Raw genomic sequence first — 23,080 nt, forward strand, 5'->3', positions numbered from 1 at the left:
AAGCAAAAAAAAAAATTAAAAATGAGAAAAAAAGTATTGAACGATGCCAACAACACGCGGTGTTCCCAAGCGGTCCCCCATCTAAGTACTAACCGCGCCCGACGCTGCTTAATTTCGGTGATCGGACGAGAACCGATGTACTCAGCGTGGTATGGTCGTTGGCGAAAGTGGAGTGGCTAGAGAACAAACATATAGCTGCAGTTTAGAAACAATGAGTGCTGAATTTTAGTGTGTTTAACGTAAGTGTTATTTGCGCTTTGCTTGGACCTCATTGGCCACAAAACAGAATAAATGTCTCTGCTAGCATACATGCCAGCGTAAATTTTGTGATGGCAAATAGTGAAAAATTAGCAATTGGAATATAAACTGAGATTTTAAATGTAAAATATAACATTTTATACAATTTGAAATTTATAAAATTTAAAAAAGCAAAAAAAAAATTAAAAATGAGAAAAAAAGTATTGGACGATGCCAACAACACGCGGTGTTCCCAAGCGGTCCCCCATCTAAGTACTAACCGCGCCCGACGCTGCTTAATTTCGGTGATCGGACGAGAACCGATGTACTCAGCGTGGTATGGTCGTTGGCGAAAGTGGAGTGGCTAGAGAACAAACATATAGCTGCAGTTTAGAAACAATGAGTGCTGAATTTTAGTGTGTTTAACGTAAGTGTTATTTGCGCTTTGCTTGGACCTCATTGGCCACAAAACAGAATAAATGTCTCTGCTAGCATACATGCCAGCGTAAATTTTGTGATGGCAAATAGTGAAAAATTAGCAATTGGAATATAAACTGAGATTTTAAATGTAAAATATAACATTTTATACAATTTGAAATTTATAAAATTTAAAAAAGCAAAAAAAAAATTAAAAATGAGAAAAAAAGTATTGGACGATGCCAACAACACGCGGTGTTCCCAAGCGGTCCCCCATCTAAGTACTAACCGCGCCCGACGCTGCTTAATTTCGGTGATCGGACGAGAACCGATGTACTCAGCGTGGTATGGTCGTTGGCGAAAGTGGAGTGGCTAGAGAACAAACATATAGCTGCAGTTTAGAAACAATGAGTGCTGAATTTTAGTGTGTTTAACGTAAGTGTTATTTGCGCTTTGCTTGGACCTCATTGGCCACAAAACAGAATAAATGTCTCTGCTAGCATACATGCCAGCGTAAATTTTGTGATGGCAAATAGTGAAAAATTAGCAATTGGAATATAAACTGAGATTTTAAATGTAAAATATAACATTTTATACAATTTGAAATTTATAAAATTTAAAAAAGCAAAAAAAAAAATTAAAAATGAGAAAAAAAGTATTGGACGATGCCAACAACACGCGGTGTTCCCAAGCGGTCCCCCATCTAAGTACTAACCGCGCCCGACGCTGCTTAATTTCGGTGATCGGACGAGAACCGATGTACTCAGCGTGGTATGGTCGTTGGCGAAAGTCGACTGGCTAGAGAACAAACATATAGCTGCAGTTTAGAAACAATGAGTGCTGAATTTTAGTGTGTTTAACGTAAGTGTGATTTGCGCTTTTGATATGCGGCATGCTTGGACCTCATTGGCCACAAAACAGAATAAATGTCTCTGCTAGCATACATGCCAGCGTAAATTTTGTGATGGCAAATAGTGAAAAATTAGCAATTGGAATATAAACTGAGATTTTAAATGTAAAATATAACATTTTATAAAATTTGAAATTTATAAAATTTAAAAAAGCAAAAAAAAAAATTAAAAATGAGAAAAAAAGTATTGGACGATGCCAACAACACGCGGTGTTCCCAAGCGGTCCCCCATCTAAGTACTAACCGCGCCCGACGCTGCTTAATTTCGGTGATCGGACGAGAACCGATGTACTCAGCGTGGTATGGTCGTTGGCGAAAGTGGAGTGGCTAGAGAACAAACATATAGCTGCAGTTTAGAAACAATGAGTGCTGAATTTTAGTGTGTTTAACGTAAGTTTGATTTGCCTTTGCTTGGACCTCATTGGCCACAAAACAGAATAAATGTCTCTGCTAGCATACATGCCAGCGTAAATTTTGTGATGGCAAATAGTGAAAAATTAGCAATTGGAATATAAACTGAGATTTTAAATGTAAAATATAACATTTTATAAAATTTGAAATTTATTAAATTTAAAAAAGCAAAAAAAAAAATTAAAAATGAGAAAAAAAGTATTGGACGATGCCAACAACACGCGGTGTTCCCAAGCGGTCCCCCATCTAAGTACTAACCGCGCCCGACGCTGCTTAATTTCGGTGATCGGACGAGAACCGATGTACTCAGCGTGGTATGGTCGTTGGCGAAAGTCGACTGGCTAGAGAACAAACATATAGCTGCAGTTTAGAAACAATGAGTGCTGAATTTTAGTGTGTTTGACGTAAGTGTGATTTGCGCTTTTGATATGCGGCATGCTTGGACCCATTGGCCACAAAACAGAATAAATGTCTCTGCTAGCATACATGCCAGCGTAAATTTTGTGATGGCAAATAGTGAAAAATTAGCAATTGGAATATAAACTGAGATTTTAAATGTAAAATATAACATTTTATAAAATTTGAAATTTATAAAATTTAAAAAAGCAAAAAAAAAAATTAAAAATGAGAAAAAAAGTATTGGACGATGCCAACAACACGCGGTGTTCCCAAGCGGTCCCCCATCTAAGTACTAACCGCGCCCGACGCTGCTTAATTTCGGTGATCGGACGAGAACCGATGTACTCAGCGTGGTATGGTCGTTGGCGAAAGTGGAGTGGCTAGAGAACAAACATATAGCTGCAGTTTAGAAACAATGAGTGCTGAATTTTAGTGTGTTTAACGTAAGTTTGATTTGCCTTTGCTTGGACCTCATTGGCCACAAAACAGAATAAATGTCTCTGCTAGCATACATGCCAGCGTAAATTTTGTGATGGCAAATAGTGAAAAATTAGCAATTGGAATATAAACTGAGATTTTAAATGTAAAATATAACATTTTATAAAATTTGAAATTTATTAAATTTAAAAAAGCAAAAAAAAAAAAATTAAAAATGAGAAAAAAAGTATTGGACGATGCCAACAACACGCGGTGTTCCCAAGCGGTCCCCATCTAAGTACTAACCGCGCCCGACGCTGCTTAATTTCGGTGATCGGATGAGAACCGATGTACTCAGCGTGGTATGGTCGTTGGCGAAAGTCGACTGGCTAGAGAACAAACATATAGCTGCAGTTTAGAAACAATGAGTGCTGAATTTTAGTGTGTTTAACGTAAGTTTGATTTGCCTTTGCTTGGACCTCATTGGCCACAAAACAGAATAAATGTCTCTGCTAGCATACATGCCAGCGTAAATTTTGTGATGGCAAATAGTGAAAAATTAGCAATTGGAATATAAACTGAGATTTTAAATGTAAAATATAACATTTTATACAATTTGAAATTTATAAAATTTAAAAAAGCAAAAAAAAAATTAAAAATGAGAAAAAAAGTATTGGACGATGCCAACAACACGCGGTGTTCCCAAGCGGTCCCCCATCTAAGTACTAACCGCGCCCGACGCTGCTTAATTTCGGTGATCGGACGAGAACCGATGTACTCAGCGTGGTATGGTCGTTGGCGAAAGTGGAGTGGCTAGAGAACAAACATATAGCTGCAGTTTAGAAACAATGAGTGCTGAATTTTAGTGTGTTTAACGTAAGTGTGATTTGCGCTTTGCTTGGACCTCATTGGCCACAAAACAGAATAAATGTCTCTGCTAGCATACATGCCAGCGTAAATTTTGTGATGGCAAATAGTGAAAAATTAGCAATTGGAATATAAACTGAGATTTTAAATGTAAAATATAACATTTTATAAAATTTGAAATTTATAAAATTTAAAAAAGCAAAAAAAAAAAATTAAAAATGAGAAAAAAAGTATTGGACGATGCCAACAACACGCGGTGTTCCCAAGCGGTCCCCCATCTAAGTACTAACCGCGCCCGACGCTGCTTAATTTCGGTGATCGGACGAGAACCGATGTACTCAGCGTGGTATGGTCGTTGGCGAAAGTCGACTGGCTAGAGAACAAACATATAGCTGCAGTTTAGAAACAATGAGTGCTGAATTTTAGTGTGTTTAACGTAAGTGTGATTTGCGCTTTTGATATGCGGCATGCTTGGACCCATTGGCCACAAAACAGAATAAATGTCTCTGCTAGCATACATGCCAGCGTAAATTTTGTGATGGCAAATAGTGAAAAATTAGCAATTGGAATATAAACTGAGATTTTAAATGTAAAATATAACATTTTATAAAATTTGAAATTTATAAAATTTAAAAAAGCAAAAAAAAAAAATTAAAAATGAGAAAAAAAGTATTGGACGATGCCAACAACACGCGGTGTTCCCAAGCGGTCCCCCATCTAAGTACTAACCGCGCCCGACGCTGCTTAATTTCGGTGATCGGACGAGAACCGATGTACTCAGCGTGGTATGGTCGTTGGCGAAAGTCGACTGGCTAGAGAACAAACATATAGCTGCAGTTTAGAAACAATGAGTGCTGAATTTTAGTGTGTTTAACGTAAGTTTGATTTGCCTTTGCTTGGACCTCATTGGCCACAAAACAGAATAAATGTCTCTGCTAGCATACATGCCAGCGTAAATTTTGTGATGGCAAATAGTGAAAAATTAGCAATTGGAATATAAACTGAGATTTTAAATGTAAAATATAACATTTTATACAATTTGAAATTTATAAAATTTAAAAAAGCAAAAAAAAAATTAAAAATGAGAAAAAAAGTATTGGACGATGCCAACAACACGCGGTGTTCCCAAGCGGTCCCCCATCTAAGTACTAACCGCGCCCGACGCTGCTTAATTTCGGTGATCGGACGAGAACCGATGTACTCAGCGTGGTATGGTCGTTGGCGAAAGTGGAGTGGCTAGAGAACAAACATATAGCTGCAGTTTAGAAACAATGAGTGCTGAATTTTAGTGTGTTTAACGTAAGTGTGATTTGCGCTTTGCTTGGACCTCATTGGCCACAAAACAGAATAAATGTCTCTGCTAGCATACATGCCAGCGTAAATTTTGTGATGGCAAATAGTGAAAAATTAGCAATTGGAATATAAACTGAGATTTTAAATGTAAAATATAACATTTTATAAAATTTGAAATTTATAAAATTTAAAAAAGCAAAAAAAAAAAATTAAAAATGAGAAAAAAAGTATTGGACGATGCCAACAACACGCGGTGTTCCCAAGCGGTCCCCCATCTAAGTACTAACCGCGCCCGACGCTGCTTAATTTCGGTGATCGGACGAGAACCGATGTACTCAGCGTGGTATGGTCGTTGGCGAAAGTCGACTGGCTAGAGAACAAACATATAGCTGCAGTTTAGAAACAATGAGTGCTGAATTTTAGTGTGTTTAACGTAAGTGTGATTTGCGCTTTTGATATGCGGCATGCTTGGACCCATTGGCCACAAAACAGAATAAATGTCTCTGCTAGCATACATGCCAGCGTAAATTTTGTGATGGCAAATAGTGAAAAATTAGCAATTGGAATATAAACTGAGATTTTAAATGTAAAATATAACATTTTATAAAATTTGAAATTTATAAAATTTAAAAAAGCAAAAAAAAAAAATTAAAAATGAGAAAAAAAGTATTGGACGATGCCAACAACACGCGGTGTTCCCAAGCGGTCCCCCATCTAAGTACTAACCGCGCCCGACGCTGCTTAATTTCGGTGATCGGACGAGAACCGATGTACTCAGCGTGGTATGGTCGTTGGCGAAAGTCGACTGGCTAGAGAACAAACATATAGCTGCAGTTTAGAAACAATGAGTGCTGAATTTTAGTGTGTTTAACGTAAGTTTGATTTGCCTTTGCTTGGACCTCATTGGCCACAAAACAGAATAAATGTCTCTGCTAGCATACATGCCAGCGTAAATTTTGTGATGGCAAATAGTGAAAAATTAGCAATTGGAATATAAACTGAGATTTTAAATGTAAAATATAACATTTTATAAAATTTGAAATTTATTAAATTTAAAAAAGCAAAAAAAAAATTAAAAATGAGAAAAAAAGTATTGGACGATGCCAACAACACGCGGTGTTCCCAAGCGGTCCCCCATCTAAGTACTAACCGCGCCCGACGCTGCTTAATTTCGGTGATCGGACGAGAACCGATGTACTCAGCGTGGTATGGTCGTTGGCGAAAGTGGAGTGGCTAGAGAACAAACATATAGCTGCAGTTTAGAAACAATGAGTGCTGAATTTTAGTGTGTTTGACGTAAGTGTGATTTGCGCTTTTGATATGCGGCATGCTTGGACCCATTGGCCACAAAACAGAATAAATGTCTCTGCTAGCATACATGCCAGCGTAAATTTTGTGATGGCAAATAGTGAAAAATTAGCAATAGGAATATAAACTGAGATTTTAAATGTAAAATATAACATTTTATAAAATTTGAAATTTATAAAATTTAAAAAAGCAAAAAGAAAATTAAAAATGAGAAAAAAAGTATTGGACGATGCCAACAACACGCGGTGTTCCCAAGCGGTCCCCCATCTAAGTACTAACCGCGCCCGACGCTGCTTAATTTCGGTGATCGGACGAGAACCGATGTACTCAGCGTGGTATGGTCGTTGGCGAAAGTGGAGTGGCTAGAGAACAAACATATAGCTGCAGTTTAGAAACAATGAGTGCTGAATTTTAGTGTGTTTAACGTAAGTGTGATTTGCGCTTTTGATATGCGGCATGCTTGGACCTCATTGGCCACAAAACAGAATAAATGTCTCTGCTAGCATACATGCCAGCGTAAATTTTGTGATGGCAAATAGTGAAAAATTAGCAATTGGAATATAAACTGAGATTTTAAATGTAAAATATAACATTTTATACAATTTGAAATTTATAAAATTTAAAAAAGCAAAAAAAAAATTAAAAATGAGAAAAAAAGTATTGGACGATGCCAACAACACGCGGTGTTCCCAAGCGGTCCCCCATCTAAGTACTAACCGCGCCCGACGCTGCTTAATTTCGGTGATCGGACGAGAACCGATGTACTCAGCGTGGTATGGTCGTTGGCGAAAGTGGAGTGGCTAGAGAACAAACATATAGCTGCAGTTTAGAAACAATGAGTGCTGAATTTTAGTGTGTTTAACGTAAGTGTGATTTGCGCTTTTGATATGCGGCATGCTTGGACCTCATTGGCCACAAAACAGAATAAATGTCTCTGCTAGCATACATGCCAGCGTAAATTTTGTGATGGCAAATAGTGAAAAATTAGCAATAGGAATATAAACTGAGATTTTAAATGTAAAATATAACATTTTATAAAATTTGAAATTTATAAAATTTAAAAAAGCAAAAAAAAAATTAAAAATGAGAAAAAAAGTATTGGACGATGCCAACAACACGCGGTGTTCCCAAGCGGTCCCCCATCTAAGTACTAACCGCGCCCGACGCTGCTTAATTTCGGTGATCGGACGAGAACCGATGTACTCAGCGTGGTATGGTCGTTGGCGAAAGTGGAGTGGCTAGAGAACAAACATATAGCTGCAGTTTAGAAACAATGAGTGCTGAATTTTAGTGTGTTTAACGTAAGTGTTATTTGCGCTTTGCTTGGACCTCATTGGCCACAAAACAGAATAAATGTCTCTGCTAGCATACATGCCAGCGTAAATTTTGTGATGGCAAATAGTGAAAAATTAGCAATTGGAATATAAACTGAGATTTTAAATGTAAAATATAACATTTTATACAATTTGAAATTTATAAAATTTAAAAAAGCAAAAAAAAAATTAAAAATGAGAAAAAAAGTATTGGACGATGCCAACAACACGCGGTGTTCCCAAGCGGTCCCCCATCTAAGTACTAACCGCGTGATCGGACGAGAACCGATGTACTCAGCGTGGTATGGTCGTTGGCGAAAGTGGAGTGGCTAGAGAACAAACATATAGCTGCAGTTTAGAAACAATGAGTGCTGAATTTTAGTGTGTTTAACGTAAGTTTGATTTGCCTTTGCTTGGACCTCATTGGCCACAAAACAGAATAAATGTCTCTGCTAGCATACATGCCAGCGTAAATTTTGTGATGGCAAATAGTGAAAAATTAGCAATTGGAATATAAACTGAGATTTTAAATGTAAAATATAACATTTTATAAAATTTGAAATTTATTAAATTTAAAAAAGCAAAAAAAAAATTAAAAATGAGAAAAAAAGTATTGGACGATGCCAACAACACGCGGTGTTCCCAAGCGGTCCCCCATCTAAGTACTAACCGCGCCCGACGCTGCTTAATTTCGGTGATCGGACGAGAACCGATGTACTCAGCGTGGTATGGTCGTTGGCGAAAGTGGAGTGGCTAGAGAACAAACATATAGCTGCAGTTTAGAAACAATGAGTGCTGAATTTTAGTGTGTTTGACGTAAGTGTGATTTGCGCTTTTGATATGCGGCATGCTTGGACCCATTGGCCACAAAACAGAATAAATGTCTCTGCTAGCATACATGCCAGCGTAAATTTTGTGATGGCAAATAGTGAAAAATTAGCAATAGGAATATAAACTGAGATTTTAAATGTAAAATATAACATTTTATAAAATTTGAAATTTATAAAATTTAAAAAAGCAAAAAGAAAATTAAAAATGAGAAAAAAAGTATTGGACGATGCCAACAACACGCGGTGTTCCCAAGCGGTCCCCCATCTAAGTACTAACCGCGCCCGACGCTGCTTAATTTCGGTGATCGGACGAGAACCGATGTACTCAGCGTGGTATGGTCGTTGGCGAAAGTGGAGTGGCTAGAGAACAAACATATAGCTGCAGTTTAGAAACAATGAGTGCTGAATTTTAGTGTGTTTAACGTAAGTGTGATTTGCGCTTTTGATATGCGGCATGCTTGGACCTCATTGGCCACAAAACAGAATAAATGTCTCTGCTAGCATACATGCCAGCGTAAATTTTGTGATGGCAAATAGTGAAAAATTAGCAATTGGAATATAAACTGAGATTTTAAATGTAAAATATAACATTTTATACAATTTGAAATTTATAAAATTTAAAAAAGCAAAAAAAAAATTAAAAATGAGAAAAAAAGTATTGGACGATGCCAACAACACGCGGTGTTCCCAAGCGGTCCCCCATCTAAGTACTAACCGCGCCCGACGCTGCTTAATTTCGGTGATCGGACGAGAACCGATGTACTCAGCGTGGTATGGTCGTTGGCGAAAGTGGAGTGGCTAGAGAACAAACATATAGCTGCAGTTTAGAAACAATGAGTGCTGAATTTTAGTGTGTTTAACGTAAGTGTGATTTGCGCTTTTGATATGCGGCATGCTTGGACCTCATTGGCCACAAAACAGAATAAATGTCTCTGCTAGCATACATGCCAGCGTAAATTTTGTGATGGCAAATAGTGAAAAATTAGCAATAGGAATATAAACTGAGATTTTAAATGTAAAATATAACATTTTATAAAATTTGAAATTTATAAAATTTAAAAAAGCAAAAAAAAAATTAAAAATGAGAAAAAAAGTATTGGACGATGCCAACAACACGCGGTGTTCCCAAGCGGTCCCCCATCTAAGTACTAACCGCGCCCGACGCTGCTTAATTTCGGTGATCGGACGAGAACCGATGTACTCAGCGTGGTATGGTCGTTGGCGAAAGTGGAGTGGCTAGAGAACAAACATATAGCTGCAGTTTAGAAACAATGAGTGCTGAATTTTAGTGTGTTTAACGTAAGTGTGATTTGCGCTTTTGATATGCGGCATGCTTGGACCTCATTGGCCACAAAACAGAATAAATGTCTCTGCTAGCATACATGCCAGCGTAAATTTTGTGATGGCAAATAGTGAAAAATTAGCAATTGGAATATAAACTGAGATTTTAAATGTAAAATATAACATTTTATACAATTTGAAATTTATAAAATTTAAAAAAGCAAAAAAAAAATTAAAAATGAGAAAAAAAGTATTGGACGATGCCAACAACACGCGGTGTTCCCAAGCGGTCCCCCATCTAAGTACTAACCGCGTGATCGGACGAGAACCGATGTACTCAGCGTGGTATGGTCGTTGGCGAAAGTGGAGTGGCTAGAGAACAAACATATAGCTGCAGTTTAGAAACAATGAGTGCTGAATTTTAGTGTGTTTAACGTAAGTGTGATTTGCGCTTTTGATATGCGGCATGCTTGGACCTCATTGGCCACAAAACAGAATAAATGTCTCTGCTAGCATACATGCCAGCGTAAATTTTGTGATGGCAAATAGTGAAAAATTAGCAATAGGAATATAAACTGAGATTTTAAATGTAAAATATAACATTTTATAAAATTTGAAATTTATAAAATTTAAAAAAGCAAAAAAAAAATTAAAAATGAGAAAAAAAGTATTGGACGATGCCAACAACACGCGGTGTTCCCAAGCGGTCCCCCATCTAAGTACTAACCGCGCCCGACGCTGCTTAATTTCGGTGATCGGACGAGAACCGATGTACTCAGCGTGGTATGGTCGTTGGCGAAAGTGGAGTGGCTAGAGAACAAACATATAGCTGCAGTTTAGAAACAATGAGTGCTGAATTTTAGTGTGTTTAACGTAAGTGTGATTTGCGCTTTTGATATGCGGCATGCTTGGACCTCATTGGCCACAAAACAGAATAAATGTCTCTGCTAGCATACATGCCAGCGTAAATTTTGTGATGGCAAATAGTGAAAAATTAGCAATTGGAATATAAACTGAGATTTTAAATGTAAAATATAACATTTTATAAAATTTGAAATTTATAAAATTTAAAAAAGCAAAAAAAAAAATTAAAAATGAGAAAAAAAGTATTGGACGATGCCAACAACACGCGGTGTTCCCAAGCGGTCCCCCATCTAAGTACTAACCGCGCCCGACGCTGCTTAATTTCGGTGATCGGACGAGAACCGATGTACTCAGCGTGGTATGGTCGTTGGCGAAAGTGGAGTGGCTAGAGAACAAACATATAGCTGCAGTTTAGAAACAATGAGTGCTGAATTTTAGTGTGTTTAACGTAAGTGTTATTTGCGCTTTGCTTGGACCTCATTGGCCACAAAGCAGAATAAATGTCTCTGCTAGCATACATGCCAGCGTAAATTTTGTGATGGCAAATAGTGAAAAATTAGCAATTGGAATATAAACTGAGATTTTAAATGTAAAATATAACATTTTATAAAATTTGAAATTTATAAAATTTAAAAAAGCAAAAAAAAAAATTAAAAATGAGAAAAAAGTATTGGACGATGCCAACAACACGCGGTGTTCCCAAGCGGTCCCCCATCTAAGTACTAACCGCGCCCGACGCTGCTTAATTTCGGTGATCGGACGAGAACCGATGTACTCAGCGTGGTATGGTCGTTGGCGAAAGTGGAGTGGCTAGAGAACAAACATATAGCTGCAGTTTAGAAACAATGAGTGCTGAATTTTAGTGTGTTTAACGTAAGTGTGATTTGCGCTTTTGATATGCGGCATGCTTGGACCTCATTGGCCACAAAACAGAATAAATGTCTCTGCTAGCATACATGCCAGCGTAAATTTTGTGATGGCAAATAGTGAAAAATTAGCAATTGGAATATAAACTGAGATTTTAAATGTAAAATATAACATTTTATAAAATTTGAAATTTATAAAATTTAAAAAAGCAAAAAAAAAAATTAAAAATGAGAAAAAAATTATTGGACGATGCCAACAACACGCGGTGTTCCCAAGCGGTCCCCCATCTAAGTACTAACCGCGCCCGACGCTGCTTAATTTCGGTGATCGGACGAGAACCGATGTACTCAGCGTGGTATGGTCGTTGGCGAAAGTGGAGTGGCTAGAGAACAAACATATAGCTGCAGTTTAGAAACAATGAGTGCTGAATTTTAGTGTGTTTGACGTAAGTGTGATTTGCGCTTTTGATATGCGGCATGCTTGGACCCATTGGCCACAAAACAGAATAAATGTCTCTGCTAGCATACATGCCAGCGTAAATTTTGTGATGGCAAATAGTGAAAAATTAGCAATAGGAATATAAACTGAGATTTTAAATGTAAAATATAACATTTTATAAAATTTGAAATTTATAAAATTTAAAAAAGCAAAAAGAAAATTAAAAATGAGAAAAAAAGTATTGGACGATGCCAACAACACGCGGTGTTCCCAAGCGGTCCCCCATCTAAGTACTAACCGCGCCCGACGCTGCTTAATTTCGGTGATCGGACGAGAACCGATGTACTCAGCGTGGTATGGTCGTTGGCGAAAGTGGAGTGGCTAGAGAACAAACATATAGCTGCAGTTTAGAAACAATGAGTGCTGAATTTTAGTGTGTTTAACGTAAGTGTTATTTGCGCTTTGCTTGGACCTCATTGGCCACAAAACAGAATAAATGTCTCTGCTAGCATACATGCCAGCGTAAATTTTGTGATGGCAAATAGTGAAAAATTAGCAATTGGAATATAAACTGAGATTTTAAATGTAAAATATAACATTTTATAAAATTTGAAATTTATTAAATTTAAAAAAGCAAAAAAAAAAAATTAAAAATGAGAAAAAAAGTATTGGACGATGCCAACAACACGCGGTGTTCCCAAGCGGTCCCCATCTAAGTACTAACCGCGCCCGACGCTGCTTAATTTCGGTGATCGGACGAGAACCGATGTACTCAGCGTGGTATGGTCGTTGGCGAAAGTGGAGTGGCTAGAGAACAAACATATAGCTGCAGTTTAGAAACAATGAGTGCTGAATTTTAGTGTGTTTAACGTAAGTGTGATTTGCGCTTTTGATATGCGGCATGCTTGGACCTCATTGGCCACAAAACAGAATAAATGTCTCTGCTAGCATACATGCCAGCGTAAATTTTGTGATGGCAAATAGTGAAAAATTAGCAATTGGAATATAAACTGAGATTTTAAATGTAAAATATAACATTTTATAAAATTTGAAATTTATAAAATTTAAAAAAGCAAAAAAAAAAATTAAAAATGAGAAAAAAAGTATTGGACGATGCCAACAACACGCGGTGTTCCCAAGCGGTCCCCCATCTAAGTACTAACCGCGCCCGACGCTGCTTAATTTCGGTGATCGGACGAGAACCGATGTACTCAGCGTGGTATGGTCGTTGGCGAAAGTGGAGTGGCTAGAGAACAAACATATAGCTGCAGTTTAGAAACAATGAGTGCTGAATTTTAGTGTGTTTAACGTAAGTGTTATTTGCGCTTTGCTTGGACCTCATTGGCCACAAAGCAGAATAAATGTCTCTGCTAGCATACATGCCAGCGTAAATTTTGTGATGGCAAATAGTGAAAAATTAGCAATTGGAATATAAACTGAGATTTTAAATGTAAAATATAACATTTTATAAAATTTGAAATTTATAAAATTTAAAAAAGCAAAAAAAAAAATTAAAAATGAGAAAAAAGTATTGGACGATGCCAACAACACGCGGTGTTCCCAAGCGGTCCCCCATCTAAGTACTAACCGCGCCCGACGCTGCTTAATTTCGGTGATCGGACGAGAACCGATGTACTCAGCGTGGTATGGTCGTTGGCGAAAGTGGAGTGGCTAGAGAACAAACATATAGCTGCAGTTTAGAAACAATGAGTGCTGAATTTTAGTGTGTTTAACGTAAGTGTGATTTGCGCTTTTGATATGCGGCATGCTTGGACCTCATTGGCCACAAAACAGAATAAATGTCTCTGCTAGCATACATGCCAGCGTAAATTTTGTGATGGCAAATAGTGAAAAATTAGCAATTGGAATATAAACTGAGATTTTAAATGTAAAATATAACATTTTATAAAATTTGAAATTTATAAAATTTAAAAAAGCAAAAAAAAAAATTAAAAATGAGAAAAAAATTATTGGACGATGCCAACAACACGCGGTGTTCCCAAGCGGTCCCCCATCTAAGTACTAACCGCGCCCGACGCTGCTTAATTTCGGTGATCGGACGAGAACCGATGTACTCAGCGTGGTATGGTCGTTGGCGAAAGTGGAGTGGCTAGAGAACAAACATATAGCTGCAGTTTAGAAACAATGAGTGCTGAATTTTAGTGTGTTTGACGTAAGTGTGATTTGCGCTTTTGATATGCGGCATGCTTGGACCCATTGGCCACAAAACAGAATAAATGTCTCTGCTAGCATACATGCCAGCGTAAATTTTGTGATGGCAAATAGTGAAAAATTAGCAATAGGAATATAAACTGAGATTTTAAATGTAAAATATAACATTTTATAAAATTTGAAATTTATAAAATTTAAAAAAGCAAAAAGAAAATTAAAAATGAGAAAAAAAGTATTGGACGATGCCAACAACACGCGGTGTTCCCAAGCGGTCCCCCATCTAAGTACTAACCGCGCCCGACGCTGCTTAATTTCGGTGATCGGACGAGAACCGATGTACTCAGCGTGGTATGGTCGTTGGCGAAAGTGGAGTGGCTAGAGAACAAACATATAGCTGCAGTTTAGAAACAATGAGTGCTGAATTTTAGTGTGTTTAACGTAAGTGTTATTTGCGCTTTGCTTGGACCTCATTGGCCACAAAACAGAATAAATGTCTCTGCTAGCATACATGCCAGCGTAAATTTTGTGATGGCAAATAGTGAAAAATTAGCAATTGGAATATAAACTGAGATTTTAAATGTAAAATATAACATTTTATAAAATTTGAAATTTATTAAATTTAAAAAAGCAAAAAAAAAAAATTAAAAATGAGAAAAAAAGTATTGGACGATGCCAACAACACGCGGTGTTCCCAAGCGGTCCCCATCTAAGTACTAACCGCGCCCGACGCTGCTTAATTTCGGTGATCGGACGAGAACCGATGTACTCAGCGTGGTATGGTCGTTGGCGAAAGCCGACTGGCTAGAGAACAAACATATAGCTGCAGTTTAGAAACAATGAGTGCTGAATTTTAGTGTGTTTAACGTAAGTTTGATTTGCCTTTGCTTGGACCTCATTGGCCACAAAACAGAATAAATGTCTCTGCTAGCATACATGCCAGCGTAAATTTTGTGATGGCAAATAGTGAAAAATTAGCAATTGGAATATAAACTGAGATTTTAAATGTAAAATATAACATTTTATACAATTTGAAATTTATAAAATTTAAAAAAGCAAAAAAAAAATTAAAAATGAGAAAAAAAGTATTGGACGATGCCAACAACACGCGGTGTTCCCAAGCGGTCCCCCATCTAAGTACTAACCGCGCCCGACGCTGCTTAATTTCGGTGATCGGACGAGAACCGATGTACTCAGCGTGGTATGGTCGTTGGCGAAAGTGGAGTGGCTAGAGAACAAACATATAGCTGCAGTTTAGAAACAATGAGTGCTGAATTTTAGTGTGTTTAACGTAAGTGTGATTTGCGCTTTTGATATGCGGCATGCTTGGACCTCATTGGCCACAAAACAGAATAAATGTCTCTGCTAGCATACATGCCAGCGTAAATTTTGTGATGGCAAATAGTGAAAAATTAGCAATTGGAATATAAACTGAGATTTTAAATGTAAAATATAACATTTTATAAAATTTGAAATTTATAAAATTTAAAAAAGCAAAAAAAAAAATTAAAAATGAGAAAAAAGTATTGGACGATGCCAACAACACGCGGTGTTCCCAAGCGGTCCCCCATCTAAGTACTAACCGCGCCCGACGCTGCTTAATTTCGGTGATCGGACGAGAACCGATGTACTCAGCGTGGTATGGTCGTTGGCGAAAGTGGAGTGGCTAGAGAACAAACATATAGCTGCAGTTTAGAAACAATGAGTGCTGAATTTTAGTGTGTTTAACGTAAGTGTGATTTGCGCTTTTGATATGCGGCATGCTTGGACCTCATTGGCCACAAAACAGAATAAATGTCTCTGCTAGCATACATGCCAGCGTAAATTTTGTGATGGCAAATAGTGAAAAATTAGCAATTGGAATATAAACTGAGATTTTAAATGTAAAATATAACATTTTATACAATTTGAAATTTATAAAATTTAAAAAAGCAAAAAAAAAATTAAAAATGAGAAAAAAAGTATTGGACGATGCCAACAACACGCGGTGTTCCCAAGCGGTCCCCCATCTAAGTACTAACCGCGCCCGACGCTGCTTAATTTCGGTGATCGGACGAGAACCGATGTACTCAGCGTGGTATGGTCGTTGGCGAAAGTGGAGTGGCTAGAGAACAAACATATAGCTGCAGTTTAGAAACAATGAGTGCTGAATTTTAGTGTGTTTAACGTAAGTGTTATTTGCGCTTTGCTTGGACCTCATTGGCCACAAAACAGAATAAATGTCTCTGCTAGCATACATGCCAGCGTAAATTTTGTGATGGCAAATAGTGAAAAATTAGCAATTGGAATATAAACTGAGATTTTAAATGTAAAATATAACATTTTATACAATTTGAAATTTATAAAATTTAAAAAAGCAAAAAAAAAATTAAAAATGAGAAAAAAAGTATTGGACGATGCCAACAACACGCGGTGTTCCCAAGCGGTCCCCCATCTAAGTACTAACCGCGCCCGACGCTGCTTAATTTCGGTGATCGGACGAGAACCGATGTACTCAGCGTGGTATGGTCGTTGGCGAAAGTGGAGTGGCTAGAGAACAAACATATAGCTGCAGTTTAGAAACAATGAGTGCTGAATTTTAGTGTGTTTAACGTAAGTGTGATTTGCGCTTTTGATATGCGGCATGCTTGGACCTCATTGGCCACAAAACAGAATAAATGTCTCTGCTAGCATACATGCCAGCGTAAATTTTGTGATGGCAAATAGTGAAAAATTAGCAATTGGAATATAAACTGAGATTTTAAATGTAAAATATAACATTTTATACAATTTGAAATTTATAAAATTTAAAAAAGCAAAAAAAAAATTAAAAATGAGAAAAAAAGTATTGGACGATGCCAACAACACGCGGTGTTCCCAAGCGGTCCCCCATCTAAGTACTAACCGCGCCCGACGCTGCTTAATTTCGGTGATCGGACGAGAACCGATGTACTCAGCGTGGTATGGTCGTTGGCGAAAGTGGAGTGGCTAGAGAACAAACATATAGCTGCAGTTTAGAAACAATGAGTGCTGAATTTTAGTGTGTTTAACGTAAGTGTGATTTGCGCTTTTGATATGCGGCATGCTTGGACCTCATTGGCCACAAAACAGAATAAATGTCTCTGCTAGCATACATGCCAGCGTAAATTTTGTGATGGCAAATAGTGAAAAATTAGCAATAGGAATATAAACTGAGATTTTAAATGTAAAATATAACATTTTATAAAATTTGAAATTTATAAAATTTAAAAAAGCAAAAAAAAAAATTAAAAATGAGAAAAAAAGTATTGGACGATGCCAACAACACGCGGTGTTCCCAAGCGGTCCCCCATCTAAGTACTAACCGCGCCCGACGCTGCTTAATTTCGGTGATCGGACGAGAACCGATGTACTCAGCGTGGTATGGTCGTTGGCGAAAGTGGAGTGGCTAGAGAACAAACATATAGCTGCAGTTTAGAAACAATGAGTGCTGAATTTTAGTGTGTTTAACGTAAGTGTGATTTGCGCTTTTGATATGCGGCATGCTTGGACCTCATTGGCCACAAAACAGAATAAATGTCTCTGCTAGCATACATGCCAGCGTAAATTTTGTGATGGCAAATAGTGAAAAATTAGCAATTGGAATATAAACTGAGATTTTAAATGTAAAATATAACATTTTATACAATTTGAAATTTATAAAATTTAAAAAAGCAAAAAAAAAATTAAAAATGAGAAAAAAAGTATTGGACGATGCCAACAACACGCGGTGTTCCCAAGCGGTCCCCCATCTAAGTACTAACCGCGCCCGACGCTGCTTAATTTCGGTGATCGGACGAGAACCGATGTACTCAGCGTGGTATGGTCGTTGGCGAAAGTGGAGTGGCTAGAGAACAAACATATAGCTGCAGTTTAGAAACAATGAGTGCTGAATTTTAGTGTGTTTAACGTAAGTGTTATTTGCGCTTTGCTTGGACCTCATTGGCCACAAAACAGAATAAATGTCTCTGCTAGCATACATGCCAGCGTAAATTTTGTGATGGCAAATAGTGAAAAATTAGCAATTGGAATATAAACTGAGATTTTAAATGTAAAATATAACATTTTATACAATTTGAAATTTATAAAATTTAAAAAAGCAAAAAAAAAAATTAAAAATGAGAAAAAAAGTATTGGACGATGCCAACAACACGCGGTGTTCCCAAGCGGTCCCCCATCTAAGTACTAACCGCGCCCGACGCTGCTTAATTTCGGTGATCGGACGAGAACCGATGTACTCAGCGTGGTATGGTCGTTGGCGAAAGTGGAGTGGCTAGAGAACAAACATATAGCTGCAGTTTAGAAACAATGAGTGCTGAATTTTAGTGTGTTTAACGTAAGTGTGATTTGCGCTTTGATATGCGGCATGCTTGGACCTCATTGGCCACAAAACAGAATAAATGTCTCTGCTAGCATACATGCCAGCGTAAATTTTGTGATGGCAAATAGTGAAAAATTAGCAATTGGAATATAAACTGAGATTTTAAATGTAAAATATAACATTTTATACAATTTGAAATTTATAAAATTTAAAAAAGCAAAAAAAAAATTAAAAATGAGAAAAAAAGTATTGGACGATGCCAACAACACGCGGTGTTCCCAAGCGGTCCCCCATCTAAGTACTAACCGCGCCCGACGCTGCTTAATTTCGGTGATCGGACGAGAACCGATGTACTCAGCGTGGTATGGTCGTTGGCGAAAGTGGAGTGGCTAGAGAACAAACATATAGCTGCAGTTTAGAAACAATGAGTGCTGAATTTTAGTGTGTTTAACGTAAGTGTGATTTGCGCTTTTGATATGCGGCATGCTTGGACCTCATTGGCCACAAAACAGAATAAATGTCTCTGCTAGCATACATGCCAGCGTAAATTTTGTGATGGCAAATAGTGAAAAATTAGCAATTGGAATATAAACTGAGATTTTAAATGTAAAATATAACATTTTATACAATTTGAAATTTATAAAATTTAAAAAAGCAAAAAAAAAAATTAAAAATGAGAAAAAAAGTATTGGACGATGCCAACAACACGCGGTGTTCCCAAGCGGTCCCCCATCTAAGTACTAACCGCGCCCGACGCTGCTTAATTTCGGTGATCGGACGAGAACCGATGTACTCAGCGTGGTATGGTCGTTGGCGAAAGTGGAGTGGCTAGAGAACAAACATATAGCTGCAGTTTAGAAACAATGAGTGCTGAATTTTAGTGTGTTTAACGTAAGTGTGATTTGCGCTTTTGATATGCGGCATGCTTGGACCTCATTGGCCACAAAACAGAATAAATGTCTCTGCTAGCATACATGCCAGCGTAAATTTTGTGATGGCAAATAGTGAAAAATTAGCAATTGGAATATAAACTGAGATTTTAAATGTAAAATATAACATTTTATAAAATTTGAAATTTATAAAATTTAAAAAAGCAAAAAAAAAAATTAAAAATGAGAAAAAAGTATTGGACGATGCCAACAACACGCGGTGTTCCCAAGCGGTCCCCCATCTAAGTACTAACCGCGCCCGACGCTGCTTAATTTCGGTGATCGGACGAGAACCGATGTACTCAGCGTGGTATGGTCGTTGGCGAAAGTGGAGTGGCTAGAGAACAAACATATAGCTGCAGTTTAGAAACAATGAGTGCTGAATTTTAGTGTGTTTAACGTAAGTGTTATTTGCGCTTTGCTTGGACCTCATTGGCCACAAAACAGAATAAATGTCTCTGCTAGCATACATGCCAGCGTAAATTTTGTGATGGCAAATAGTGAAAAATTAGCAATTGGAATATAAACTGAGATTTTAAATGTAAAATATAACATTTTATAAAATTTGAAATTTATAAAATTTAAAAAAGCAAAAAAAAAAAATTAAAAATGAGAAAAAAAGTATTGGACGATGCCAACAACACGCGGTGTTCCCAAGCGGTCCCCCATCTAAGTACTAACCGCGCCCGACGCTGCTTAATTTCGGTGATCGGACGAGAACCGATGTACTCAGCGTGGTATGGTCGTTGGCGAAAGTGGAGTGGCTAGAGAACAAACATATAGCTGCAGTTTAGAAACAATGAGTGCTGAATTTTAGTGTGTTTAACGTAAGTGTGATTTGCGCTTTTGATATGCGGCATGCTTGGACCTCATTGGCCACAAAACAGAATAAATGTCTCTGCTAGCATACATGCCAGCGTAAATTTTGTGATGGCAAATAGTGAAAAATTAGCAATTGGAATATAAACTGAGATTTTAAATGTAAAATATAACATTTTATAAAATTTGAAATTTATAAAATTTAAAAAAGCAAAAAAAAAAATTAAAAATGAGAAAAAAAGTATTGGACGATGCCAACAACACGCGGTGTTCCCAAGCGGTCCCCCATCTAAGTACTAACCGCGCCCGACGCTGCTTAATTTCGGTGATCGGACGAGAACCGATGTACTCAGCGTGGTATGGTCGTTGGCGAAAGTGGAGTGGCTAGAGAACAAACATATAGCTGCAGTTTAGAAACAATGAGTGCTGAATTTTAGTGTGTTTAACGTAAGTGTTATTTGCGCTTTGCTTGGACCTCATTGGCCACAAAAGCAGAATAAATGTCTCTGCTAGCATACATGCCAGCGTAAATTTTGTGATGGCAAATAGTGAAAAATTAGCAATTGGAATATAAACTGAGATTTTAAATGTAAAATATAACATTTTATAAAATTTGAAATTTATAAAATTTAAAAAAGCAAAAAAAAAAATTAAAAATGAGAAAAAAAGTATTGGACGATGCCAACAACACGCGGTGTTCCCAAGCGGTCCCCCATCTAAGTACTAACCGCGCCCGACGCTGCTTAATTTCGGTGATCGGACGAGAACCGATGTACTCAGCGTGGTATGGTCGTTGGCGAAAGTGGAGTGGCTAGAGAACAAACATATAGCTGCAGTTTAGAAACAATGAGTGCTGAATTTTAGTGTGTTTAACGTAAGTGTGATTTGCGCTTTGATATGCGGCATGCTTGGACCTCATTGGCCACAAAACAGAATAAATGTCTCTGCTAGCATACATGCCAGCGTAAATTTTGTGATGGCAAATAGTGAAAAATTAGCAATTGGAATATAAACTGAGATTTTAAATGTAAAATATAACATTTTATACAATTTGAAATTTATAAAATTTAAAAAAGCAAAAAAAAAATTAAAAATGAGAAAAAAAGTATTGGACGATGCCAACAACACGCGGTGTTCCCAAGCGGTCCCCCATCTAAGTACTAACCGCGCCCGACGCTGCTTAATTTCGGTGATCGGACGAGAACCGATGTACTCAGCGTGGTATGGTCGTTGGCGAAAGTGGAGTGGCTAGAGAACAAACATATAGCTGCAGTTTAGAAACAATGAGTGCTGAATTTTAGTGTGTTTAACGTAAGTGTGATTTGCGCTTTGATATGCGGCATGCTTGGACCTCATTGGCCACAAAACAGAATAAATGTCTCTGCTAGCATACATGCCAGCGTAAATTTTGTGATGGCAAATAGTGAAAAATTAGCAATTGGAATATAAACTGAGATTTTAAATGTAAAATATAACATTTTATAAAATTTGAAATTTATAAAATTTAAAAAAGCAAAAAAAAAAATTAAAAATGAGAAAAAAAGTATTGGACGATGCCAACAACACGCGGTGTTCCCAAGCGGTCCCCCATCTAAGTACTAACCGCGCCCGACGCTGCTTAATTTCGGTGATCGGACGAGAACCGATGTACTCAGCGTGGTATGGTCGTTGGCGAAAGTGGAGTGGCTAGAGAACAAACATATAGCTGCAGTTTAGAAACAATGAGTGCTGAATTTTAGTGTGTTTAACGTAAGTGTTATTTGCGCTTTGCTTGGACCTCATTGGCCACAAAAGCAGAATAAATGTCTCTGCTAGCATACATGCCAGCGTAAATTTTGTGATGGCAAATAGTGAAAAATTAGCAATTGGAATATAAACTGAGATTTTAAATGTAAAATATAACATTTTATAAAATTTGAAATTTATAAAATTTAAAAAAGCAAAAAAAAAAATTAAAAATGAGAAAAAAAGTATTGGACGATGCCAACAACACGCGGTGTTCCCAAGCGGTCCCCCATCTAAGTACTAACCGCGCCCGACGCTGCTTAATTTCGGTGATCGGACGAGAACCGATGTACTCAGCGTGGTATGGTCGTTGGCGAAAGTGGAGTGGCTAGAGAACAAACATATAGCTGCAGTTTAGAAACAATGAGTGCTGAATTTTAGTGTGTTTAACGTAAGTGTGATTTGCGCTTTTGATATGCGGCATGCTTGGACCTCATTGGCCACAAAACAGAATAAATGTCTCTGCTAGCATACATGCCAGCGTAAATTTTGTGATGGCAAATAGTGAAAAATTAGCAATTGGAATATAAACTGAGATTTTAAATGTAAAATATAACATTTTATACAATTTGAAATTTATAAAATTTAAAAAAGCAAAAAAAAAATTAAAAATGAGAAAAAAAGTATTGGACGATGCCAACAACACGCGGTGTTCCCAAGCGGTCCCCCATCTAAGTACTAACCGCGCCCGACGCTGCTTAATTTCGGTGATCGGACGAGAACCGATGTACTCAGCGTGGTATGGTCGTTGGCGAAAGTGGAGTGGCTAGAGAACAAACATATAGCTGCAGTTTAGAAACAATGAGTGCTGAATTTTAGTGTGTTTAACGTAAGTGTGATTTGCGCTTTTGATATGCGGCATGCTTGGACCTCATTGGCCACAAAACAGAATAAATGTCTCTGCTAGCATACATGCCAGCGTAAATTTTGTGATGGCAAATAGTGAAAAATTAGCAATTGGAATATAAACTGAGATTTTAAATGTAAAATATAACATTTTATACAATTTGAAATTTATAAAATTTAAAAAAGCAAAAAAAAAATTAAAAATGAGAAAAAAAGTATTGGACGATGCCAACAACACGCGGTGTTCCCAAGCGGTCCCCCATCTAAGTACTAACCGCGCCCGACGCTGCTTAATTTCGGTGATCGGACGAGAACCGATGTACTCAGCGTGGTATGGTCGTTGGCGAAAGTGGAGTGGCTAG

General features: G+C 37.4%; 49 non-coding genes and 3 pseudogenes across 49 annotated transcripts; all 52 read right to left on the reverse strand.

Moving 5' to 3' along the window:
• Positions 1–44: 44 nt before the first annotated feature.
• LOC115483641 lies at positions 45–163 on the reverse strand. Its single transcript, XR_003944519.1, has one exon. It is a non-coding gene; the product is annotated as a 5S ribosomal RNA (ribosomal RNA).
• A 306-nt stretch (positions 164–469) lies between these two features.
• Positions 470–588, reverse strand: LOC115483650. The gene has a single exon (XR_003944522.1). It is a non-coding gene; the product is annotated as a 5S ribosomal RNA (ribosomal RNA).
• Positions 589–894: 306 nt separating this feature from the next.
• On the reverse strand, positions 895–1,013 carry LOC115483651. The gene has a single exon (XR_003944523.1). It is a non-coding gene; the product is annotated as a 5S ribosomal RNA (ribosomal RNA).
• A 307-nt stretch (positions 1,014–1,320) lies between these two features.
• LOC115483652 lies at positions 1,321–1,439 on the reverse strand. The gene has a single exon (XR_003944524.1). It is a non-coding gene; the product is annotated as a 5S ribosomal RNA (ribosomal RNA).
• A 320-nt stretch (positions 1,440–1,759) lies between these two features.
• LOC115483653 lies at positions 1,760–1,878 on the reverse strand. Its single transcript, XR_003944525.1, has one exon. It is a non-coding gene; the product is annotated as a 5S ribosomal RNA (ribosomal RNA).
• A 306-nt stretch (positions 1,879–2,184) lies between these two features.
• LOC115483654 lies at positions 2,185–2,303 on the reverse strand. The gene has a single exon (XR_003944526.1). It is a non-coding gene; the product is annotated as a 5S ribosomal RNA (ribosomal RNA).
• Positions 2,304–2,622: 319 nt separating this feature from the next.
• LOC115483655 lies at positions 2,623–2,741 on the reverse strand. Its single transcript, XR_003944527.1, has one exon. It is a non-coding gene; the product is annotated as a 5S ribosomal RNA (ribosomal RNA).
• A 308-nt stretch (positions 2,742–3,049) lies between these two features.
• LOC115483643 lies at positions 3,050–3,167 on the reverse strand (annotated as a pseudogene).
• Positions 3,168–3,472: 305 nt separating this feature from the next.
• LOC115483656 lies at positions 3,473–3,591 on the reverse strand. Its single transcript, XR_003944528.1, has one exon. It is a non-coding gene; the product is annotated as a 5S ribosomal RNA (ribosomal RNA).
• A 308-nt stretch (positions 3,592–3,899) lies between these two features.
• On the reverse strand, positions 3,900–4,018 carry LOC115483657. The gene has a single exon (XR_003944529.1). It is a non-coding gene; the product is annotated as a 5S ribosomal RNA (ribosomal RNA).
• Positions 4,019–4,338: 320 nt separating this feature from the next.
• LOC115483658 lies at positions 4,339–4,457 on the reverse strand. The gene has a single exon (XR_003944530.1). It is a non-coding gene; the product is annotated as a 5S ribosomal RNA (ribosomal RNA).
• A 305-nt stretch (positions 4,458–4,762) lies between these two features.
• LOC115483659 lies at positions 4,763–4,881 on the reverse strand. The gene has a single exon (XR_003944531.1). It is a non-coding gene; the product is annotated as a 5S ribosomal RNA (ribosomal RNA).
• Positions 4,882–5,189: 308 nt separating this feature from the next.
• Positions 5,190–5,308, reverse strand: LOC115483661. Its single transcript, XR_003944533.1, has one exon. It is a non-coding gene; the product is annotated as a 5S ribosomal RNA (ribosomal RNA).
• A 320-nt stretch (positions 5,309–5,628) lies between these two features.
• LOC115483662 lies at positions 5,629–5,747 on the reverse strand. Its single transcript, XR_003944534.1, has one exon. It is a non-coding gene; the product is annotated as a 5S ribosomal RNA (ribosomal RNA).
• A 305-nt stretch (positions 5,748–6,052) lies between these two features.
• On the reverse strand, positions 6,053–6,171 carry LOC115483663. Its single transcript, XR_003944535.1, has one exon. It is a non-coding gene; the product is annotated as a 5S ribosomal RNA (ribosomal RNA).
• Positions 6,172–6,489: 318 nt separating this feature from the next.
• Positions 6,490–6,608, reverse strand: LOC115483664. Its single transcript, XR_003944536.1, has one exon. It is a non-coding gene; the product is annotated as a 5S ribosomal RNA (ribosomal RNA).
• Positions 6,609–6,927: 319 nt separating this feature from the next.
• Positions 6,928–7,046, reverse strand: LOC115483665. The gene has a single exon (XR_003944537.1). It is a non-coding gene; the product is annotated as a 5S ribosomal RNA (ribosomal RNA).
• Positions 7,047–7,365: 319 nt separating this feature from the next.
• On the reverse strand, positions 7,366–7,484 carry LOC115483666. The gene has a single exon (XR_003944538.1). It is a non-coding gene; the product is annotated as a 5S ribosomal RNA (ribosomal RNA).
• A 709-nt stretch (positions 7,485–8,193) lies between these two features.
• LOC115483667 lies at positions 8,194–8,312 on the reverse strand. Its single transcript, XR_003944539.1, has one exon. It is a non-coding gene; the product is annotated as a 5S ribosomal RNA (ribosomal RNA).
• A 318-nt stretch (positions 8,313–8,630) lies between these two features.
• LOC115483668 lies at positions 8,631–8,749 on the reverse strand. The gene has a single exon (XR_003944540.1). It is a non-coding gene; the product is annotated as a 5S ribosomal RNA (ribosomal RNA).
• Positions 8,750–9,068: 319 nt separating this feature from the next.
• Positions 9,069–9,187, reverse strand: LOC115483669. Its single transcript, XR_003944541.1, has one exon. It is a non-coding gene; the product is annotated as a 5S ribosomal RNA (ribosomal RNA).
• Positions 9,188–9,506: 319 nt separating this feature from the next.
• LOC115483670 lies at positions 9,507–9,625 on the reverse strand. Its single transcript, XR_003944542.1, has one exon. It is a non-coding gene; the product is annotated as a 5S ribosomal RNA (ribosomal RNA).
• Positions 9,626–10,361: 736 nt separating this feature from the next.
• LOC115483672 lies at positions 10,362–10,480 on the reverse strand. The gene has a single exon (XR_003944544.1). It is a non-coding gene; the product is annotated as a 5S ribosomal RNA (ribosomal RNA).
• A 320-nt stretch (positions 10,481–10,800) lies between these two features.
• On the reverse strand, positions 10,801–10,919 carry LOC115483673. Its single transcript, XR_003944545.1, has one exon. It is a non-coding gene; the product is annotated as a 5S ribosomal RNA (ribosomal RNA).
• A 306-nt stretch (positions 10,920–11,225) lies between these two features.
• Positions 11,226–11,344, reverse strand: LOC115483674. Its single transcript, XR_003944546.1, has one exon. It is a non-coding gene; the product is annotated as a 5S ribosomal RNA (ribosomal RNA).
• Positions 11,345–11,664: 320 nt separating this feature from the next.
• Positions 11,665–11,783, reverse strand: LOC115483675. The gene has a single exon (XR_003944547.1). It is a non-coding gene; the product is annotated as a 5S ribosomal RNA (ribosomal RNA).
• A 318-nt stretch (positions 11,784–12,101) lies between these two features.
• On the reverse strand, positions 12,102–12,220 carry LOC115483676. The gene has a single exon (XR_003944548.1). It is a non-coding gene; the product is annotated as a 5S ribosomal RNA (ribosomal RNA).
• A 308-nt stretch (positions 12,221–12,528) lies between these two features.
• LOC115483644 lies at positions 12,529–12,646 on the reverse strand (annotated as a pseudogene).
• Positions 12,647–12,966: 320 nt separating this feature from the next.
• Positions 12,967–13,085, reverse strand: LOC115483677. The gene has a single exon (XR_003944549.1). It is a non-coding gene; the product is annotated as a 5S ribosomal RNA (ribosomal RNA).
• Positions 13,086–13,391: 306 nt separating this feature from the next.
• Positions 13,392–13,510, reverse strand: LOC115483678. The gene has a single exon (XR_003944550.1). It is a non-coding gene; the product is annotated as a 5S ribosomal RNA (ribosomal RNA).
• A 320-nt stretch (positions 13,511–13,830) lies between these two features.
• On the reverse strand, positions 13,831–13,949 carry LOC115483679. Its single transcript, XR_003944551.1, has one exon. It is a non-coding gene; the product is annotated as a 5S ribosomal RNA (ribosomal RNA).
• A 318-nt stretch (positions 13,950–14,267) lies between these two features.
• Positions 14,268–14,386, reverse strand: LOC115483680. Its single transcript, XR_003944552.1, has one exon. It is a non-coding gene; the product is annotated as a 5S ribosomal RNA (ribosomal RNA).
• A 308-nt stretch (positions 14,387–14,694) lies between these two features.
• On the reverse strand, positions 14,695–14,812 carry LOC115483645 (annotated as a pseudogene).
• Positions 14,813–15,117: 305 nt separating this feature from the next.
• On the reverse strand, positions 15,118–15,236 carry LOC115483681. The gene has a single exon (XR_003944553.1). It is a non-coding gene; the product is annotated as a 5S ribosomal RNA (ribosomal RNA).
• A 319-nt stretch (positions 15,237–15,555) lies between these two features.
• On the reverse strand, positions 15,556–15,674 carry LOC115483683. The gene has a single exon (XR_003944555.1). It is a non-coding gene; the product is annotated as a 5S ribosomal RNA (ribosomal RNA).
• A 319-nt stretch (positions 15,675–15,993) lies between these two features.
• On the reverse strand, positions 15,994–16,112 carry LOC115483684. Its single transcript, XR_003944556.1, has one exon. It is a non-coding gene; the product is annotated as a 5S ribosomal RNA (ribosomal RNA).
• Positions 16,113–16,418: 306 nt separating this feature from the next.
• On the reverse strand, positions 16,419–16,537 carry LOC115483685. The gene has a single exon (XR_003944557.1). It is a non-coding gene; the product is annotated as a 5S ribosomal RNA (ribosomal RNA).
• Positions 16,538–16,856: 319 nt separating this feature from the next.
• LOC115483686 lies at positions 16,857–16,975 on the reverse strand. The gene has a single exon (XR_003944558.1). It is a non-coding gene; the product is annotated as a 5S ribosomal RNA (ribosomal RNA).
• Positions 16,976–17,295: 320 nt separating this feature from the next.
• Positions 17,296–17,414, reverse strand: LOC115483687. The gene has a single exon (XR_003944559.1). It is a non-coding gene; the product is annotated as a 5S ribosomal RNA (ribosomal RNA).
• Positions 17,415–17,733: 319 nt separating this feature from the next.
• On the reverse strand, positions 17,734–17,852 carry LOC115483538. The gene has a single exon (XR_003944416.1). It is a non-coding gene; the product is annotated as a 5S ribosomal RNA (ribosomal RNA).
• Positions 17,853–18,159: 307 nt separating this feature from the next.
• Positions 18,160–18,278, reverse strand: LOC115483539. Its single transcript, XR_003944417.1, has one exon. It is a non-coding gene; the product is annotated as a 5S ribosomal RNA (ribosomal RNA).
• Positions 18,279–18,596: 318 nt separating this feature from the next.
• Positions 18,597–18,715, reverse strand: LOC115483540. The gene has a single exon (XR_003944418.1). It is a non-coding gene; the product is annotated as a 5S ribosomal RNA (ribosomal RNA).
• Positions 18,716–19,035: 320 nt separating this feature from the next.
• On the reverse strand, positions 19,036–19,154 carry LOC115483541. The gene has a single exon (XR_003944419.1). It is a non-coding gene; the product is annotated as a 5S ribosomal RNA (ribosomal RNA).
• A 319-nt stretch (positions 19,155–19,473) lies between these two features.
• On the reverse strand, positions 19,474–19,592 carry LOC115483542. The gene has a single exon (XR_003944420.1). It is a non-coding gene; the product is annotated as a 5S ribosomal RNA (ribosomal RNA).
• A 308-nt stretch (positions 19,593–19,900) lies between these two features.
• Positions 19,901–20,019, reverse strand: LOC115483544. Its single transcript, XR_003944422.1, has one exon. It is a non-coding gene; the product is annotated as a 5S ribosomal RNA (ribosomal RNA).
• Positions 20,020–20,339: 320 nt separating this feature from the next.
• On the reverse strand, positions 20,340–20,458 carry LOC115483545. Its single transcript, XR_003944423.1, has one exon. It is a non-coding gene; the product is annotated as a 5S ribosomal RNA (ribosomal RNA).
• Positions 20,459–20,766: 308 nt separating this feature from the next.
• Positions 20,767–20,885, reverse strand: LOC115483546. Its single transcript, XR_003944424.1, has one exon. It is a non-coding gene; the product is annotated as a 5S ribosomal RNA (ribosomal RNA).
• Positions 20,886–21,203: 318 nt separating this feature from the next.
• LOC115483547 lies at positions 21,204–21,322 on the reverse strand. Its single transcript, XR_003944425.1, has one exon. It is a non-coding gene; the product is annotated as a 5S ribosomal RNA (ribosomal RNA).
• A 319-nt stretch (positions 21,323–21,641) lies between these two features.
• LOC115483548 lies at positions 21,642–21,760 on the reverse strand. Its single transcript, XR_003944426.1, has one exon. It is a non-coding gene; the product is annotated as a 5S ribosomal RNA (ribosomal RNA).
• A 308-nt stretch (positions 21,761–22,068) lies between these two features.
• On the reverse strand, positions 22,069–22,187 carry LOC115483549. The gene has a single exon (XR_003944427.1). It is a non-coding gene; the product is annotated as a 5S ribosomal RNA (ribosomal RNA).
• A 319-nt stretch (positions 22,188–22,506) lies between these two features.
• Positions 22,507–22,625, reverse strand: LOC115483550. The gene has a single exon (XR_003944428.1). It is a non-coding gene; the product is annotated as a 5S ribosomal RNA (ribosomal RNA).
• Positions 22,626–22,944: 319 nt separating this feature from the next.
• Positions 22,945–23,063, reverse strand: LOC115483551. Its single transcript, XR_003944429.1, has one exon. It is a non-coding gene; the product is annotated as a 5S ribosomal RNA (ribosomal RNA).
• Between the last annotated feature and the right edge of the window lie 17 nt (positions 23,064–23,080).

This window comes from Drosophila hydei, unplaced genomic scaffold (genome assembly GCF_003285905.1).
Source record: "Drosophila hydei strain 15085-1641.00,03,60 unplaced genomic scaffold, DhydRS2 tig00008138-arrow-arrow-pilon, whole genome shotgun sequence".
Classification (NCBI taxonomy): domain Eukaryota; kingdom Metazoa; phylum Arthropoda; class Insecta; order Diptera; family Drosophilidae; genus Drosophila; species Drosophila hydei.